The sequence below is a fragment of the Orcinus orca genome, chromosome 6, assembly GCF_937001465.1.
Source record: "Orcinus orca chromosome 6, mOrcOrc1.1, whole genome shotgun sequence".
Lineage (NCBI taxonomy): Eukaryota > Metazoa > Chordata > Mammalia > Artiodactyla > Delphinidae > Orcinus > Orcinus orca.
The window spans coordinates 22,663,166-22,681,849 of record NC_064564.1 but is presented as its reverse complement, the minus strand read 5'-3'; positions in this window follow the sequence as shown (position 1 = coordinate 22,681,849).

Genomic DNA, 18,684 nt, shown 5'->3' with positions numbered 1-18,684 from the left:
AGATCATTAGTGGCTGTAAGTTCTCTGAAACTTGAAGTTTTGATTCAGGGTCCATTTAGCATTTTCGAGAGTTACTAAGGTGTTTTATAGCATTCTTTGTTTCAGACATTCTCAGGACCTCTAGAGCCTGTCTGCCATGAATGAAAGAGGGTAATAAATAGAAAATGAAATACATACTGAAGCAAGCCAAAACTTGCTTCAAATAAAATCTGAAATAGATGGTCCAGTAGATAAAGAAAACATACTGGTTAAAGCACAGGGATGTGGCATCATGGTGGCCTCCCGTTTCTTTCCCCTCTTCAACTCAGAGTGACATTTAGGACATGTAGGGGAAGAGGCTCAGTCATAGCGAGAGTCGGTAGACCTGTGTTCTGATTCTGGTGCTGCCACTAACTGTGTGGTCTTGCTTAGTCATTTAACAGATTTGTGTTCCTTTCAGGGTTATTATAAGGACTAGAGATTTTGTATGCAGAGCATTAGAACAGTGCCTGGTCCATGGTGTAGGCACTCATATAGTAGGCTACTTTTAATACCAAAGCTTTATTAAGGGAGATTTGACTTATTACTCTTAAATATACTTAGGATTAGTTAGTTAAGTAGCATTCTTGTTAGTTTGTTATTTTTTAGTGAAAACATTTTCTTAGTGTACCTTTTTGTGCCAGTGATAAAACTTAATTGAAAGACTAAAGTTATGCTTTAACATGGACTCTCACTATGATTAAATGTTTTAAAAGGTTTTCATTTCAGTTGGCTTAAAGTATTTGGGAGGAGACAAGTCTCTTCAAAGTTCAGGCTATCTAAATAAGTCATTAAGCATTTATTGCTTGCAGCTGACTGTCACTTCGGTCCATAAGCTTTCATGTAAGTGAAAAAATGTTTTCAGACTAATGTAATAAATGCCTCACTAAGATGTTTTATTCTCAGCAAGTGTGGATGGTGCACAATGTCTGGGGTCAATAAAAGCATTGTCTGCTTTTGAAATTTTCTGTTATACTGGTAATGGAAAGTTAGCTTAGTCCAGTATTAGGGAACAACAGAAAATAGTTCCCCGGACAGAACTGAAAATACCATTTAGAGACGACAAGAAAAACTTAGCGAGGCAGTTCTTGAAGGACAGTTATCTTTTATGGAAAACTTAAGTACAAAGAAATGGGGTTTTTTGTTTGTTTTAATGAAAATCATGTTCCTTACTCAGCTACCAACTGTGGTTTTATTCCAAACTTTTTCCAGTCTGGAGTTGAATACCTGCCTAGTACTCAAGGAAACTATGCAATGTCCTCAGTTGCCCCTGCCTCCGTATGAAGCCCTGCACTGGCAACAGTGAGCAGGAGACTGGTGTTTAGAAACAATGAGACTAATTAGTCAAGGAGCTTTGTATCCTCAGCAAGAATAGCAAAACCTGCCCAGAAAACTTGCTAAGTGTTTTCAGGCAGCTGGGCAACCTGGGAATTGTTGATCCCCACCCCCCCCATGATCAGTCTGCTGCAGTTCCTTGTAGAGGAAAGAACAGCCTCCACCTGTGATGAACGAGGCCTGGGCTTGGCCAGTCCTCCTGGTGGAGCTAAGGGTACCCAGCCTTGAGTGGAACACAAGGCCATTTGCTGTGATCAGCAGCAGTAAGTAGTACACATACAACAGACCGCTTTTCTCCAAAGGATTTCATCTCCAAACTCCAGAGTGTTTTACACATTTAATAAATGTGTGACTTGTTCGGGGTCATGTAAGCTCACATGAGCTAGAACCTGGGTCTTTAAACGTAGTTTAGAGATCTTTCCAGAGCACTCTGGTAACAGCCAAAGGTCACTCCATAACTGAAACAGGCATCCACAAATTCTGGCCACTGTCTGGAAACCAGCACTTCGTGTTGTGGCGAAAGTTCTGGTATTTTATGGGACATAATGGTACTGTGAATGTAAACAAAAGGCCTTGATGGGCTAGGATCAAGAACTTCGGGGCTCACACCCAAAAGCTGAGCTCTTCTGGGGAAGCAAGATGAGACAGTAGCCTCAAAAAGCTACTAGATTACTTGCCAGGCGGTTGTATTCTTCATTTCCACAAGAGGGCAGCAGCTCCTGAACAGCCGGGCACTGGCTAAACGTTGAGCTCCGGAAATGGAGACACTTTTTAGCTGCAGCAGAAGGGCAGTCAGGGTTCACTGAATCAAATGATGTCTTTTTGGAGCTACACATTAGCCTGGGGGCTATAAGGGAACATGATCTGATCATAAACCAAAACAAACCAAAATTGGTACAAAGAGGCCTGGATGTAGAATCAGGAGATCTGAGTTAGAAGGATCATAGAGCTTATCTGGTCCAACTCTCCTGATAACTAAAGGCCCTTTTAAGCCTCTGAAATGGTGAGGTCCAGCCTCTGGTGAATCTGGAACTGTCTCAGGAGGGAGTCCACTCCAGGGATGGACCTCTCTGATGGTAGAAGTGTTCTTTCTAAATCAAGGTAAAACTTGTCTCCCTGAAACATCACATAGTGGCATCCTTGGCCTTTCCCCCAGGGCTCTTCCATGTGATAACCCACCACCACTTTGAAGATAGTTGCCACTTCTAAGTCTTCTTCAGTCTAAATATTTCTAGTTCCCTCAACTATCCCTCACTTGATGGGATTATTCACCCCTTCAGTAACCGAATAGGTTTAGGACCCAGATCTAACCTTCTAGAACAGTGATCTTTGTACTTCAGTTCTTGGCTTTATGCTGTCCCTAGAAGAAGGTCTCCAAAACATAGAGGCTTAGCCCATGGAAATCAAGTTCTTTCCCAAGCAGGAAGCTGGAACTGAAGTCATGGAAACATTGTCTGTGGTCTTCAGGAGCAGCTGTCATTGAGGCCAGGACTGTGATTCAAACTTAGGTTACAGTATGCTCAGAGCTAAGATACTCTGTTCTCTGGTTGTGTTGTACTTTTCCCCAGGATCTGCCACTCAGCAGCAATCAGGTGTAATCCAAGCGCTATGGAAGTTTCATTAACGGTTTACTTAATAAATACAATACTCATTGTACAGATAAGACTCAAGTACAGATAAGAACAAAGAAATAAGAATCCCATAATCCTGCCACTCAGTGGAAACTATTAACATTTCGTCATATAGAATCCCTTAACAATCATGGCTTTGCCAGCTGTGGCTTTGCCCACCCATCTTTTTAAGCCAAAGCCCATGGTAATTATGGCTTCTTCCTCCCACAGACCGTGTATACGAGATTGTGGGACTCATGTCAAGAAGAGGTGTGTTTAAGCTATAAACTCTAAATACGTAAAAGACAGTGAGCCCCGTGGTTTAATCAGAGTGCTGGCAGAGTTAAAACAATACAGCTCATAGATTTCTCAAATCACTATAAAGGGAATTGTGGTCCCCTAGCAGTACTTCTTAAAAGCCCTTTTCTTCTCATCGGCAGACTACTTCTGTCTTCAGCTGCTTTGATCGAAGCCTCAGGGAGGGTTGAGGAAACCATTCTCCGTCACGCTTCTTCCTGTGCTTCCCTCCCCTTTCCCATCATGAGATCTCAGGAACCGGGATGAGGAGGGTAAACCCGAAGGGAGGGGGGCAAGGAGACCAGGCTGAAGTGTGTGTCAAGGTAGAGGCACCGCGGCCCCCACTCGAAGGCAGGGTCAGGGTAGAGGCTGAAAAGTCTGTGTGCTCATTCCTGGGCCATCCAGAGGGAGACTCAGCCCAGGAAGTGTACCCCTAAGTGCTTCAACAACCTGCGAAAATACCAGACAGTTCTCTGCACTTTACCAAGGATTCAGATGCAAGAACGTGACTGTGAAAGATGTTTTAAGCCAGTAAAGACTGGCGTGAAGAAATGTGATCACGGGAGTTCTCTGGTGGCCTAGTTGTTAGGATTCTAGGCTTTCACTGCCGTGGCTTGGGTTCAATCCCTGGTCAGGGAACTGAGATCCTGCAAGCCATGGGGCGAGGCAAAAAAACAAAAAGGAAAAAAATATATATATGTATATAATCACAGCTTCAGTCTGCATGCCATGGTTACCAGGAGAATCTTTGAAAAATCATGACCTGAAGCACTGAATGTGCCCTGGAACATTGTAGGTCATGCAGGAGAGTGGTTACTATTGTGTGGGTTGTTTTTAAATAGCAGCTTTGTTGAGGTATCGTTCACATACCATAACAATTCATCCATTTAAAGTGTGCCTTTCAGTGTTGTTTAGCATAGTTATGGAGTTGTGCAACCATCACCACAATCTTATAACATTTTGATATTCCCCCTCCCCCCAGAAAAACAAATCCTGTACCCATGAGAAGTTAGTCTCCATTTCCCCCAACCCTTATTCGTCCTAGGCAACCACTACCCTGTCTTTCCCTGTGGTTTTGCCTGTTCTGGACACCTCATATAAATGGAATCATACACTGTGTGGTCCTCTGTGACTGCTTCTTTCACTTAGCCTAACGTTTTCAAGGTTTATCCACGTCAAAGCCTGTATCGGCACTTCAGTTCTTCTTATTACCAAACAATATTCCATCAGTATGGATAGACCACATTTTATTTACCCATTCATTGGTGGATGGACATTTGGGTGGTTTCCTCTTTGGGACTGTTAAGAACATTACTGCTATGGACATGCATGTCCAAGTTTTTATGTGGACATAACGTTTCCATTTCTCTTGTGCGTATACCTGGGAGTGGAACTGCCAGGCCATATTGCAAGTCTCTGTTTAACCTTTGGAGCAACTGCCAACTACCAAAGCAGCTGCGTCATTTTACATCCCCATCAGCAGTGTGTGAGGGTGGGTTTTTTAACGCCAAAGGTGTTCTTAATGCCTTTTTAAAAATTAGAACTTCCTTTACTGTGAGACCAAGCGCTTTAATACAGTTGAAACTAAAGACACATACATTTTGCATCCTGCCTTTTTACTTCATTGCGTGGGAAGCTACACTTACTAAGCATTCAGGCAGTTTAATGACTGTCTCATACTGTATCATAAATAATATACCATATTTCCTCCCATTAACATTTAGGATATTTTCAACTCTTCACTTACACGCTGCGATGAATTTTTCAGTATATCAATAGGTTTCTTTTTCTGAGATACTGAGAGATTGCCTCCAGTGCAGGACAAAGAATATGAACACTACTAAGGCTCTTACATCGGCAAGCTGCTTTAAAAAAATATATACGACAACTTATGGTCCCACTATCAGTATATGAGCGTTCATTTCGTTGTGCCTTCTCTAGCACTGGGGTGTTCCTTCTTGTTCAGAAAACAAAATCAAAACCAAAACCTTAATTTTAAGAAAAATGTTCTATTAAAGTAACATATAGAAAATTACACAAATCAGGGAAGGGCCTGGCGTCCAGTGGTTAGGACTCCATGCTCTTACTTCCAGGACCCCTCAGTGCGGCCGAAAAATAAAAATAAAATTACACAAATCATTAATGTCTGTATAGCTTGATGAATTTTCACAAAGTGAACACACCTATGTAAACAGACCCATCTCAGCAGACAGGACATTTCAGCACCTCAGAAGTTACCATCACACCCTCCCTGGGGAAGCCACCGTCTTACCTCCTAATACCATAGGGGAAATAAGCCTTGATAATCCTAACGCATAAAAATGTATAAAGTAAACCAAGTTACCACAAAATTCCTAACCCTTCCCACCATTTGCTTCTTTTGGTAATCCAGGGCCTATACTTTACAAAGATAGGTTTCTTTATTTCAGCTTCCCCAACTGGGTGGGAAAAGAGGGAACCCACATGATTTCTAATCCCAGGGTCTCAGATATGACCTCAGCTGTGTGTCATGCTTGTGCCCAGTATCCCTCCTGGGAATCTGTAGAACTTCTTCCTTCCTGTCTTGCTTAGGTAATGATGGGCTTTTTCCTGCCCTTCATAAATTATCAAACCAAACTCTAGAGGATGCCACTCTAGGATTCTAAGCCAGCAACAGAACTTTCACACAGTGAGTGAAGCATTTTACTCAAGGGAAGACCAGGGCTAAACCCATGGCTCTACTCCTGGTCAGTTTTTCTATAGATGATCTCTTTCTAGAACAGGAGAGAACAAGTACCTTAGGAAGCCATTGCTCTTTTCCCCACAGACCTGGCAGAAGCTTGGAATGAAGGAACTCTTGTTTTTCCAGGTCTGGGAGCACAGGACATTTTTCTCCAGCCTGCCTAGTCAGCTCTGTTCCCTGGTCTTCCTCTTACATTGAAAGCTAAGAACTTACATATAGGAAATGATGTCACCACAAATTCAGGTGACTAGAGCTTTTGGGGGAGCACTTGGTTCTCTGCTGCTGCCACTGAAGAGAAAATATAGAACAGGGTTTTCCTCAGAGTCTCTTGGAAGATTCTAACATATTGCTGTTCTCAGCCCTGTCCCCTAACCTCACCTCAACCCACCATACTATATTATTTACAACCATCCCAAGACAGGGTGGGATAACATTATTAACTTTTACCCAAGAATCATGGTGGTCAAGTAATTGACCTGGATTTGATGGCAGAACTGGGGTTGGAACTTGGGGGCTCCTGAAATCGAGTTGAGTGTCCTTCTGTCATTCTGTACCTCTGCTGTGGATAGAAGCCTTTGGACTGTGGCAGCCTGTGTGGAAAATCATGGGCTTTGGAGGAATCCCATGAAATCTATGCCCTATACTATAAACTATGAGAATTTAGGTAAGTTATTTACCAACTCTGAATCTGTTTATCATATAAAGGGAGGCAATACCTACTCTAAGCTGTTAAAGATTAAGTGAAAACACTACAAAATACCTTGCAGACTATCTAGGTTTGAATCCTGACTTTGCCTCTTTCTGATTGTAGGAGAAAATGTTTTAATCTCTGGACCTCCATTTCTGTGTTTGTAACGGTATATCTTTTATTTAAAACAAGCAAACAAAAAAACCTTATTTTACTGATGACAAACTGATCACAGTTATGGAAAAATTCAATGCCTGCACCTCAGTGACTAAGTCATTTAAACTTAAGTTTCCTCATCTGTAGAACAATCTGAGCAGGGATCTCATCCTTATACTGTAGGGTGGTGGTAAAAATCAAAAGTCATTGAGAACCATTTAAAAACTCATGATCAGGGAAATATTAAGGCTCCATGTTTCTTAGAAGACTTTATGATCTCAAGATGCCTTAAGTGTCCAGGGGAAGCTACATTGTATTGTGTCTCTTATGTATCTGGTGAGATACTTCCTGTTTTGTTAATGTCACTACTGGAGCTAGATATTAAATAACTTGCCTGAGGTCACAGAGTTAGTATGATTGACCTGGCTCTGACTCACAGCTGCTTCTTCAAAGACTGTTTTTTCAGGATGAGAAGGTCATGACCAGGACCTTAAGTTTTGTTAGAGAAATGAGACCTCTGGCCATAAAGATGGGTCACGCAGAGTCTTGGAATGGCACCATAGGGCTACCGGGAATATATTCATAAGCAAATCTGAGGGAAGATGGGCTCAGGCCTGACATCTTTTTCAGAAGAGCAAAACACAATAGCAAACTCTACTGGCCCTGTACTGCCTTCCCTTCTCACCCACCATCACTGCTCCCAACTGGATCAGAAGAGAGGCCTCCAGAGAGTTGGTGAGAGGCCAGTCTCCTGGCAGCTGGGAGGTCCCATCCTTTTCGCCCACTGAGAGCACCTCTCATTTCTGCTACCTGGTATCCACCAAGGAGCAGGTCTCAGAGGACAGGGTGGCAGTGACTAGGGAACCCTTGCAGCCTCAGGGCAAGACAGGCTCCTGTACCTCCAAGAAGGCAATGAGCAGGGATCAGCTCCAGGAAGCTGTTACCCTGCAGGCTGAGGAGTCTCGGAGACACAGCCCTGTCCCCTCCAAGAGAGGTGCCCTTCCCCAAGGAGAAGCTCAGGAAGGCGTCCTTGGCGTCACCCCCAGGCAGCAGCTGAGTGCAGAGAGGCGTCTTTAGACGCCCCCCAGGCCCAGCCACCACTGCTCATGGCTTGGCCATGTCTAGAGAGTGTGCCCTCCTAGAGCTGAAGTATTCCTGAACTCAGTGCCCAAAAAGAGGAGGGGAGAGCTTGCATTCCACCCCCAGCCCCGTGCGCCCCCGACCAGTTTTTCTGAGATGGAATTATATAACATTGTATAAGTTTAAGGTGTACAAAGTGATGATTTATGCATCTATTGCAAAATGATTGCCACAATAAGATCCATCACCTCGCAGGGTTACAACTTTTTTTCCCTTATGATGAGAGCTTTGGACATCTATTCATTTAACAACTTTTTTTCTTTTTATTAGGAACTTTCAAATACAGTATTGTTAACCAATCATCATGTTGCACATTACAGCCCCAGGACTTAGTTGATAAGTGGAAGATTGGACCTTTTGATCACCTTCCCCCAGTTCTCCCTCCCCCCACCCCCTGTCTCTTGTTTGTTCAAGTTCAGTTTTGTTTTGTTTCTTCTGATTCCATAGATAAGTGAGATCATGCAGTATTTGTCTTTGTCTTATTTCACTTAGCATAATGCCCTTACCATCTGTCCGCATTGTTGCAAAAAGAGCCTGCAATTTAATTCTGAGATAGCTGGCTGACAACTATAGCATCCCCAGGACTAATTGGGGCATAGATTTCTAGAAAGGGTCAGGTATGTCCTTCTCAAGCTGGCCTCTCTTCTTTTGCTCTCTCCTCCCCTCCTGTCTCCTTCCCCCCAATCTACGCACTCCTGTTCTCAAGCTGACAGTTGTCACCCATGCTGCAGCCTTGGGATTGCCCATTCAGCCAGGGTTTCTTGTGCTAGTGGGAGGGCATGAGGTGAGGAAAGTTCCTATCAGGCAGGCTACCGAAACTTCTACTCTAGAGAACTTTCGAGGGCACAGACAGCACTGACTCTTTTCTGAGGCCTGTTCTGGGGCTGGCCTGGCCCCAAGTGGGGAGAAGAGGCTTCCCAGCAGCAAATCCATCAAGAATCATGACTTGAATTCCTTTTCAGTTTGAGGTCCAAGTCGGTCACTCAGAGAGCTAGTTGGGGAAACAGCCTAGCTAAATAGCAGAGGTGTCTGTGTGTCTGAGGCAGTGGCCGGTGCTTTTAACACTGTTACAGAAATAAAAGCAAACTGGAAAAAAAAAGAAAAAAAAAAAAGCCCTCTTGATTCTTGCTGCACTTCCAGTATTCACCACAAGGTGGCAGGGGGCTACAGGAAAAGAGGGAGCTCTTAGGCGCAGGGTGTGCCCTTCAGCCCATCTGTCCCTGATGGTGATGAGGGGCCCTCCTTGGCATTCATGTCCCCCTCCCTTAGTGGGAGTCATCCCAGGCACCTCCTTTCCCCTCCCTGCCCTCCTTCCACCCCTGGGTCTCACCATAGTCCAATGGTTCTACACCCAGAGCTCCCTTCTGTGTTCTTTCAGGGATGCATCCCTTCCCCTGGGACTGGATAGCAATGGCTGGAATTTACTATGTGTTTACTATGTGCCAGGCAGAGATCTAAACATTTACATGAATCTTGTGATTTAATTATCAGAACAACACTATGATGCAGGCACAAGTCACCTGTTGGACAGATGAATTGGGCAAATGGAGATTAAGAGCAGTTTTCTTGGTCCCGTGGATCAAAAGCCCTGGGCCCAGGCTTTATCTGAGGCCATTTCCCCAGAGGTGGAGCCACAGCCACGTGGTCATCCACCTGCGTCAGCAAACCACAGTAAGTCACTCACAGCCAAACTCCCAGCAGTTCCCAGTTGCCACAGAACAAAGCCCAAACACAGGCTGGCCTCCCATCCCTCCCCAGGCAGCAGTGACTGTTCTAGGAGCAGCCTCCTTCCCACCTCCCAGGCCTTCTCCCAAGTGAGATACCTCCAGGCTCTTCGGTCTGGGCTTTTACCATATCAGGGAGATTATCCTTATCTGGTTGCACAATCCAATCCTACCCTCAAGTCCTATTACGGGATGAATGATGTCCCCCCACAAATTCACATGTTGAAGTCCTAACCCCCAGAACCTCAGAACGTGACCTTATTTAGAAATAGGGTCATTGCAGATGTAATCAGGTAGATGAGGTCATACTGGAATGGGATGGGGGTGGGGGAGGCAGGCCCTAATCCAACATGACTGGTTCTTACAAAAAGAACGTCATGTGAAGACAGTGACACAAAGAGGATGTCCTGTGATGATGGGAGCGATGCAGCTACAAGCCAGGGAATGGCAGAGATGGCCATCAGACCACTAGGATCCAGGAGAGATGCGGAAACAGGTGCTCCCACACAGCCCTCAGAGAGAACCAACCCTGCAAATACCTTGATTTTGGACCTGATTTTCGGACCTCCAGAACTGCGAGGCTATACGTTTCTGTTAAGACACACAGCTTGTGGTACTTTGTGATGGCAGCCTTAGGCAATGAATACAAGACCCAATTCCAATACTTCCTCTTCAGAGCCTGCAGGGGCTTCCCCTGCTGCGGGTTAGGACTAACATCCCTGGCGGGCCCAGGAAGGCAAGGAGCAGGTATCAGCTGCAGGAAGCCTTTACCCTGCAGGCTCCAGAGTCTCGGTGGTACAGCCCTGTCCCGTCCAAGAGAGGTGCCCTACAAGCAGATGTCTTGGCGTCATTCCCAGGTAGCAGCTGGGCATGCCCATGAGAGGAAGCCCCACTTCCTGGCTCTCGCTGGGTCCTCAGACTCCAGGCCAGCCACCACTGCTCATGGCTTGGTCATCGGTGATGTCAAATGTCGGAGGGCCTTGCATTTCAGCTCATGCCTGGCTACCTTCGGGCTGAGGACTGTTCAAGGACAGTGTCCTGTCACCTTCAACCAAGACAGATCCGAGCTGGGGACCTGAATGAGGCAGGGGACCCTGGGAAGTGGTAAAGTGACCAGGGCCAAAAAGGGGCAGATAAATGGGCTGGAAGGAGGAAGAACGAAGGGAGCAATAATTTCTCGTTTGGTCTTAGCACCAAGGGTGGCCCTGAGGTTGTAGGGTCTGCTGTTCCTCACTTACCTGCCTTCCACAGGGCAGTGCTGGGACTGAAACTTTCCTGAGGCCCCTTGGGTCCTCAGGGGAGGGGAAAGTGCCTGTTAAGTATTGTTGATCTGAGCTTTACATACACATGCTCATGCCCACCCCTAATGATCGATCCAGGAGGCGTTGTGATTTCTATTTTACAGATGAGAAAACCGAGGCTTGCGCTTCGTAACTAGACCAAAGCCTCAAGGAGGCCAGGCCAGCAGCAGTCATGCCATTCGCTCTATCTGATGCTTTGGGAGCAGAACACCCCCACCTCCATTGTGTTGGGTGCAGACTGTGGCCCTGGGGTTTGAGGTGGAGCCACACGGGGTCACTGGAGCAGCCAGCTGTGACCCCTTCTGCCACATGGAAGCTCTGAACCTCCTTATCACCAACCTCCCTCGCTGAGTCTCAAACCACCAAAGGCCCTGTCCCTGTCTTGTGACCAAGCCCAGAAACCCCCAGGGCTGCCTGAAAGTCAGCTGCCTTGAAACAAAGGGCCACTCGTGCCCTTCCACCCCTCCCCCATCACACAGCCCAGCGGGGACAGCAGGTATGTAAGCAAATGGGGAAATAGGGTCACAGCTGCCGCCCAGCCCGGACAGCGCTCGGGTTTTCTGAATTCCCTTTCCCACTAAGTGGTGATTACTGCAGCTGCCTGGGGCCTGATCCTTTCAGCCACCTGACCGCAGTCAGGGGGGCACCGGGAGAGCAGGCGGCGGCGCGCACTTCGGGCGGGGGGCAGAGCCGCAGCGGCAGATGCCAGGTCCTGATTATTCCGGGAGGGCTGCAGAGGGGTCGCATTTGCACTTCAAAGGGGGTTGGGGCCCCAGCGCCCTCCTCTTGGGACCTGGGCCTATTCTGGGGAAAATCAAGTTGCTTTGACTGAGTTGCACACCCGGGTCCACCCCCTTCTTAACACGAGGGCGGGTTTAAACATCTGCAAGGAGGAGTTACAGCCCACTCACTAGACCCTCCCAGGGACCCTCTGTCCAGCAGCTCTCCTTCTGGTGGGGTCTGTTACAGTGGGAGGGGCTCTGGCGTTTAGCCCCCGCTCTGTTTAAACTGCCCTTTCATTTCAGTCCCTCCAACATCCCTCCTTACGGGGTGAATCATGCCCCCAAAAATGTTGACATCCTAACCCCCAGTACCTGGGAACGTGAACTTATTTGGAACTAGGACCACAGCAGGTGTAATTAGGTAAGATGAGCTAGGCCTCTAATCCGAGGTGACTGACTGGTGTCCTTACAGGAAGAGGAGAGACACGGAGGGATGCCCGGTAAAGACACAGAGACACAGGAGAGAAGATGGACAGGGGAAGACACAGGCAGAGAAGGGAGTGGTGCTGCCACAAGCCAGGGACACGTGGAGCTGGCAGAAGTCGGGAGAGGCAAAGAGCAGTTTCCCTAGAGCCTTCTGAGGGAGCACAGTCTTGCCAACACCTTGATTTTGGGCTTCTAGCTTCCAGAACTCTGAGATGATAGATTTCTGCCCTAAGCCACCCTGTCCGTGGTACTTGTTAGGCAGCCCTAGGACACTAGTCGACCCCTGAAAAGTAGGTGGTAATATCCCTATGTAACTAAAGAAGAAACAGGCCTGGAAAACTGCTGTTCACAGGCCATGCTTCTTTGCAAAGTGTCACGAGGACCTCGCTGCAACACCTGAGCAGTGTGCTGGGGCAGGGGGCGACCAGCCCAAGTCCCCCCCACCCCATCATTAAACCCCAAAGTAATTCAGGTTGTGACCAGGGTCCTGAAACCACACAATGAAATGGAAAGAAGACTGGACGAGAAGCAGAATCACCCCTCTTTTACCCAAATCCACCTCCTCTCCCTCCCGGGGCTCCCGTGCTGTTTGCACGGGCTGCCTCGTCATTGCTCAGGTGTGTGTCTCCTCGGCCAGCCCCAGGAACGGGCTGCATCCCACTCCCTAGCTCCTTCTTTTGGCTCAGTAAGTGCCACTGGCTTTGGCTTCTCTCCTGCTGGGTAGTGGGATGGAGGGTTGAAAGGAATTATCACCCTAAAGGAGCTCACGGTCTGCAGGAAACCGTGGAGGAAGATGTGTTCAACTCCTTCCGGGCCTGACCCTGACCCCTGGGCTAAAAAGCCACTGTCCTGCTTAGCCTCTGTGAAGAGGCTGTTAACAGCCATGCCGGCCTTGGGTGTGATGTTCTTTGCACGCTGCAAATGCTGTTGTAAGCAGATAGGGTGGGGGTCCCTGAAGAAAGAGAACCAGGCATGACTCTCTTGACGTAAGAGAAGGCATTTTGGGTCTAAGCCATTTTGTGACCTAAGCCTGGCCACAGTGCTTGCCCTTGAACGGGTCTCAGTATTTAATGATCTTAAGGGAAGTGAGGGAATGCAGGAACAAAGGAAAAGTAGTCAAGAAACAATAGTCCAGTGATAAAACAAAGTCCTAGTTTCTCCTCAAAGAGTATATATAACAGTCTGATACAGACCTTTGAGTTCTGCAGGGACTAAGGCCCCCATCCAAGCGGAGGACGGAATGATGACGCTGACCCTCCTGAACCTTCAATGAACCTTCAATGAACTAAAGCTAGGACTCTGTTGACCTTTGCCCCAAGTCTATGCTGAGTTCTCTGCCCAAGTCCCTTCATGAATATGCATGTACCCTTAGCTTAAAACTTCCCCAGTTATGCTGTTCAGAGAGACATTGCTTTGGGAAAAATCCCCAGTGTTCTCCTTACTTGCTGCAAGTAATAAATCCTTCCTTCTCCTGCTCTTTGCCTCAGCTGTCTTTGGGCTTGACACCCAGCAAGAGGCGAACCCAGTTTTCGGTTAGCACTGTGTCCTGTAAGGCTCCACCTCACTCCCAGCAGTGGGTGACCTAATGGGTGGGGTTGTATCCTCACCCACAACCCAGGCCCCCCAGTCACGACAGAACTGCCCTCCTCCTGGCCCTCCCCTTCCAGAGACACTGGCCGTCAGCTTTCCAGCCACCCTGCCCCTCACTCAGGCCTGCAGATGCTGCTAGCTTCTTGGCGGGGCAGGACGGGAGGCTGTAGAGGTAACGGTCCTCCTTGTCTGTCCCTCCAGCCTCAGGAGGTGCAGATTGGAGCAGTAAGGGGGGAAGACAGCCCAGTGGGAACCAAGGGAAAGCATTGTTCCAACAGTCACTCACTGTGTGGGTGACCCTCGCTGAGGGCGCCTATGTCGTGGGGATGGTGTATCTCACAGCACAGGGTTGCCATGGGTCCTGGGGAAGGTGGACCTGCAGCCACGTAATCAGTGTGCTTTCTCCACAGGGCCTGGAGTCATTGGCCTCTCGCCGCCTAGAGAGAGAGAGAGGAGGGCCCGTCACTGTGCCTGCCCTACGGGGACACAAAGCAGGGGGTCCTGCCCCAGCCTCCTGGCCAGGACGCTGCAGCCGCCTTAATGATCTCCGCTTCCTCATTAGGCTGCTGAATGGACAGCCTCCGCCCTCCCCAGGCTGGCCTCCCCATCGTCTGGCCATTTGTCTCCAGCCTTTTCTCTCTCCTCTGTGTACAGCACAATAGCCTGGAAATGGCCACTTCCTCTGTCATTTACTGCCTGAGATGGCCTCACCAGACAGTCTGAGGATGAGAGCCTTCGCTAAGTACCCTCCAGGTCACCGTAGCCAAGGGGAAGCTGGGGGGACCTAGACCCTCGGAGGCGAAGGGGTTCGCTCAAGGTCATGTGGGGGGACTGGCAACAGAGCCCCATGGGAAGTCTGACCCCCATCCAGAGCACCCGCTATGGCTGACGAGGTGTCAGCCAGCTTTGGGGGTCCCTGCCCAGAGGTCACCTACAGCTACACTGGTGGGCTGGCTCTTGGGCAACCCCGAGAACAGCACAGCACAGCCCGCCCCAAGCCTCCCTTCCCTGGCCGGCCCCAGGTCCTCCCCATGTCTAATGTCCCATCCCTGGAGATTTTCTGGGGACATCCTAGAAGTCCTTAAACGTACCCATCATCAGACACATTAGATATATTCAACCAATGAATATATCTCTTCTCTGTAATGGCCCAAATACATAAACAAATACGGCTCTCGGCAGGGAGCGTCAGTGAGCACCTACAGTTGTGTTTTGGAGGCTCGAAGAGGGGCGTTGTGGATGTAACCTGCACCTGAGCTTCGCACAGGACTCTTGGCTTGATCTTGATGCCATCCATGAGGGCTTGCAGGCTGCGGTGGAAAGAGCTAGGATGGAGGCCCCCATCCATGAGGCTTTGGCTGGTGGTGCTGGGTTCCGGGGTGAGGGCAGACACTGATGGGGAGGCAGCGAGGAGAAGGGGAGAAGAGAGAGAGTAGGGAGCGTGGTGATCTGGTGGATGCGCGGTGGGTGACCCGATCCCCCCTCCAGGAGGAGACTCATCCCCCGCCACCACCTGTCCGGAGTGTAGTGGCTGCAACTCGCAGCTGAGTCCCTCTCTGAGTTTTGCCTCCTGGTCCACAGCCACGCCTCATCCCAGGAATGGGGACAGGTGTAAAGGCCCAGCCCTCCTGCCCCAGCCCGTGTGAGGACCAGCAGAGCCTCACGGTGAAGTCTCCCTGCGCGCCGCAGTCCTGCTGGCTTCCTTCCCTTGCGGACGGAGAGGCCTGCTCATCGCTTTCTGGCGCTTTCTGGAGGTTGACCTGTGCCCTGATGAGAGGTAGGGGTGAGATGGGAGGCACGCAGTGCCTTTCCCCGTTGAGAAGCCCCTCCACCCGCTTCCCACCCACACCCACATACACACACCTCTCAGGCCCCAGTTTTCAACATCAACTTTAAAAACACTAGAAACTAGAGGAAAGGAGCCCTGTTTTTTTTTTGCTGGTTTCCCTTGTGTGTGTGTGTGTGTGTGTGTGTGTGTGTGTAAGAAAAGTTAATTAACTTAATAGGCTTTTTCCTTTCCTGATAGAGTTATGCCCTTTGGGAATCTGTAGGTAGAGATACCCTATGAAACTAAGATATTTGAAAGATGGCAGTGTGAAATTGAGCCTGAGGACGGTCTGCTTTTCTCGGGCTCAGGAAGCAGGAGGAGGGAGGTGGGAACCAAGTTGGGAAAAACAGGCTTTGGGCTGGGGAGATTTTACTTAGGTTTTCCCGTAGCTGTGTCCTTCTGTGATGCCAGCTCTCGCTGGGAGCTGGCCGGTTGGCCTCGCTGGGGCCCCTCCCGCTTTCTAAGTATAGTCTTTGAGGCCCAGCCGGCTGGGAGCCAGAGCCAGAACTTCCCTGGAAAGCATTTGCTTGCGCAGGGGCCAGGCCAGGGAAGCTGGTGCAGGAGGCTGGCTGGGCTGGACTGTGGGCAAAGGCGCTCAGATCCTCCCCGTTTCTTATTTCCTCGGGTGGGCCTGGCTCCCTCGGACTCCCTGTGTATACATCAAAGTCTTGGAAGGATGGTCCTGAGGCTCCTTCCAGGCTGACCTCTGGGTGGGCGGCCCTCTCCTCCCATCTGGTGGTGACCAAAGTGGGGACCGGAGCAGGCTGAGCTCCAGGCTGCTCAGCCGGGCGTTTGCAGGGGCTGGGGGTCAGCTGGCCCCCCAGGAGCCTGAGGCACTCAGGGGAGTGGGGGACAAAGGCAAGGTGACCTTGATGAGCTGACTCTCTCGCTGCACCCATGCCCAGCTCCCCCCACCCTGGAGCCCAGCAATCTCACGTGACCTCACTCTTCTCCAGCTTGGGAAATACTTCAGAAACCAAGTCACTTCCTCCGAGGTCACCTGTCCTGGGATATCTCTACTTCTGAAAGCTCAGCCCAAGGATGTGCATTGCTAACAGTGGAGTTTCAGGACTCTGTGAGGGAAGGGCCTTCTTGAGGGGAAGAGCGGCCTCTCAGCCTGTGGGAAGGTGGGGAAGACGAGTTCAGAACACAGCCTTTTATGGCTTGTCAGTGACCCGGGGGCTGTCGTAAGGGTAGAAGGAAGAGGCAGCCTCCTGTCAGAGCGAGAGGCTGGGCAGTGGCCACAGTCAGGCCTCACACACTGGGGGGTCCTGGTCTCTCCAAGCCACAGCTTCTTCATACATAAAATGCACGGTTGCCGTGAAGGGTAAACACAGTGTGGATTTGGTAAGTCATCCAGCCGCAGCCCAGGAACTGATAACTTCCCTTCTAGGGGTGGACCGCACCCGCTAGTTGCCACCCCGTGGCCTGCTCTGCTGTGCCCGCCTTCCAGCCTGGAAGAACCAATCAAGTCAAGGGAACCCTGGGCCTTGAACCCTCGGGCTACGAGCTGCCTCGCTCTCGGCCCGCAGCCCAGGAGGGTGCCACCGGGTGATGGATGCTGGCAGGCAAATAGTCCTGTTATTTTTGTTGCAACGAATTTAATTTGCCTCACCTGTCACCGGTTACAAACGCTGTCGTGAGCCTACTTACCTCTAAATTAGCCGTAACTGAGGCAGTAGGGGGTGGGGAGAGCAGAAGGGAGAGTGCGGTGGGGACTCTGTGTGTGTGCATGTGGGCACGTGTGTGTACACGCGTGTGTGCAGGGCAGAAAGAGGGGAGAGGCCGTGAGAGCTGAGAGGCTGCGCTGGGAGAGACAGTGAACTGGGTTCTAACTGGCTCCCTTCAGGCAGGGGGTTTGATCATTGCCACAGGCTTGCTCGGGCCCAGGCCCGCTCCAGCCCCTCTACCCCAACTCCCAGCGAATCCCTCTTTGTTCCTTTCTTCCCCCAGCTGTGTCCTTTCTCCCAGGAGCTTCCCCTGACAAGCCAGCCTTCTGGAGTTGAGAGCTGGGGAGAAAAACTGGGGGTGGTAGGGAGACAGCTGACCAGAATAAAGTCAGCCGTTCCCCAAGGCGGGGAGCTTTGCTAAGGCTGCCGTAGCCTGGGCCACCACTGTAGTTTATCACAGTTTGAAGCAGTGACATTATAGTAATAAATAATAATAATTATGGTAACAATAAATTATGAAAGCAGTAATAAAATTAATAGCAACACTCGATCTAACTTTTATCGGCATCATCTCACTGAACTGTCAAAACCACCCTCTGAAGCACAGAGAGGTTAAGTCACTGATCCAACATCACACAGCTCAGCAGCAGTAGAGTCTGGAGGTGAACTCAGCTAGCTCTGAGGCTGCACTTGACCCCTTACCATGCTTGCCATTGAGGCTCCCTTGGCCAGTCTCACAGTAGAACACAGAACTGGGCAGCAGAGTAGGTTGTTGTTTTTTTTTTTCGTAAAGATTGTGACTGATGAGAAATGTCTTCGTGTTTATTGAGATTGTGTTGATCGTAGTTGTGCTGTTTCAGGGACCACGCTTTGACCTGTGGTTAGAGTCTGGTTTGCTGAGATAGGTGTTGTAAACATAAAATGTAGGGACTTGAAGCCGGCTAAGGGGACTGAACTTTATTCTGAGGTTAGAGGGGAGCCCCTGAAGGTTTGGGGTAAGGGAGGAGCATGGAGGGAGCAGCACTGAGGGGATAAACCTGAATGTTTTGTGTCAATGGATTTAATGGACCAGAGTGGGAGCAAAGAAACCAGCGGGGATCTGAGAGCTGTCAAGGTGACTAGCTCTGTAATTCCCCAGCCGCATGATCTTGAGAAAGTCCTCTCTCCTCTCTGGTCTCTCTTTTGCACATCTGTAAAAGTGAGATGGTTGGAATTAGAAGATATCTAAGATGTCTTGGGCATTCTGTGATTCTCTGGATGACCTCAGCTGGGCCAATAGATGCTGGAAGAAAAGAAGGCACTTTTTTTCCCAATTAATTATTAAGTTTTGGCTGCCTTGGGTCTTCGTTGCTGCGTGCAGGCTTTCTCTAGTTGTGGCGAGCAGGCGCTACTCTTCG